Below are 2,126 nucleotides of genomic sequence, written 5' to 3' on the forward strand. Positions count from 1 at the left end.
CGGCTGCCTGTAGTGGCGACCCGCGACCATGGAGAGATAAACAGCTTTTTATAAGGTAAAAATAATAAAACAAGGTCTTTGTCTGCAATGATTAGACATGTATTTTATTATTGTCATTAGTGATTATCTCAATTTTGGCTAAAATAATTGACAAAATCCTACACACTGTGCCTTTAACAAAAGGGCACCTCTGTTCCAGCATTAGGGGTCGACCGATACATCGACCGGCCAATATTTTTGGCCGATATTTGCGTTTTTTCCTAATATCCGTATCAGCCGATAAATTCGTCCATTTGGCCGATATGTTTGTTCTTTTGGTCGATCCATTCTTTGGGTCATGCGAGTGCATAGCAAGATGTACAGTATGTGTGTGTCTCTCCTTTTTCTCTGTGTTCCTCTGACTGTTTTCTTTAGGCATGTTGCTGTTTTTGCATCAAAAATGCTGGGATATTAAAAATAGTCATTTTATTTTATGCAAAAAAATATATTAATCTGATTAATATACAAGTAAAAACTGAATATTTAGCACTATATACAATAAATCATTAATTAATTAATAAWTTTTTTAAAGAAAGGGCTGAAAGAAGAAATCCTGTGTGGCAGCACTTCATACAGCCTGCATCAGACAAGGCTCAGTTAATAAACCTTTTTGTTTTGTTTTAAATTGAGACCTGTGTAACATTTGTTATCATTATTTTTATCATGTTAATGGAGAAAGAAAAGGCAGTATCGGCTTCAAGAATCATCGTCTGCACGTATCGGCGATTGGTTAGACTGATGTAAAAAAAATTGGTATTGGTATCGGCCTTCAAAAACCTGTATCGGTCGATCTCTATCCAGCATCATTGTGCCTCTATTGTCAATAAAGTATTTACAAATGGGAAAGGTGAAATTTTTAAAACTATACTGGATGATAAATTTGTATTTGTCCAAACTCTGATTGTGGCTTTACACACAATGTCCTATATACTAGAATCAATGATAATGAAGTTGTTTCCTGCCTTAGTGTTGTTTTCCACTAAATGCATTTGCACCTAAACATCAAAATTCCCATCAAACAAATACTGTAAAACACAGAACTGTAAGTAGTTTTGCAAGTTTCACTTCAGAAAGAAAATGCTATAGAATTAGCACTTGGGGACCCATCAGGGAGAGATRGTCACCATGGTTACATCGGCTGGGTCATTTCTTTGTGTGAGGAAACAGATAATTACCGAGACCCAACAAGGCCTGAGGAAATTCACCTGATGTTGAGACTGCTCTTTCCCAGCTCTGGTAATCACCTTGAAGCTAATTAAACTGACCTTCTTGATACGCAACTAAACTTTGACCAAAAAAAAAAAAAAAAACCCAGGGAAATTGAAGATGATTCTTCATAAACATGAGGTATTTTGTTCAGTCAGACTGTTAACTTCTGTTATCGCAATCACAATCTCATAATCAGTCCGAAACAAAATTTTCAAATCAAATCTTCGATAAACTGGAGTATTTGTTTTCTCTCCTGCATTTGATTTTACTGCAGCGTTCACCGGTGAGGCGACCAAACTTGTAGCGTTGCATCAACAACACTTTAGGACATGGCTGATTTATGCTGATTGCGAAACACCCAAGATAACGCCTRTGGGATTAATTGAGATTAATTTTCATCTTTGAAACTAATTAGTTAACAAACTGTGACTGAAAGACAAATTGCCACTGAGACCCCAATTGGATTTGCCGAGCCAGGACTTCTAAAAGCACAACACGATCAGATGGAAAGACAGAAAGACTCTCTTGGGTACGGCCCACTGTCCTTCACCAGTACACCTCATCATTGAACAATGGCTGTCTGAATAGGACCAGGCTCTGCTCCTTTCCTCACTTTTTATAATCAATCATTTTATTCTTTGTGTGGTGACGAGTTGTACTCTCTGTTCTGACAGTTTACCAAATAAAACTACAATTTGCTATAGCTGATTTCTTTCAAATTTTAGTTTTATGTGTCATTTATAAAAAAGTAGAACAAATGTCTAACAAGTCATTTTATTATTGGAATATAATGAATCTGAAAAGCTGTTCAGTTTACTTTTTTCTTTTTATAAACCTATAAGGAAAATTTGGTTTCATTGTATCCTCAGAACACATAG

The 2,126-nt window shown here is 35.9% G+C and overlaps 1 protein-coding gene across 1 annotated transcript in view; it reads right to left on the reverse strand.

Annotated features, from left to right (window-relative positions):
• LOC106514929 (catenin delta-2) overlaps positions 1-2,126 on the reverse strand; it is a gene marked incomplete at its 3' end in the record, with an annotated part of 142,632 nt that overhangs the window by 4,211 nt on the left and 136,295 nt on the right.

This window comes from Austrofundulus limnaeus, unplaced genomic scaffold (assembly GCF_001266775.1).
Source record: "Austrofundulus limnaeus strain Quisiro unplaced genomic scaffold, Austrofundulus_limnaeus-1.0 Scaffold24, whole genome shotgun sequence".
Taxonomy (NCBI): Eukaryota; Metazoa; Chordata; class Actinopteri; order Cyprinodontiformes; family Rivulidae; genus Austrofundulus; species Austrofundulus limnaeus.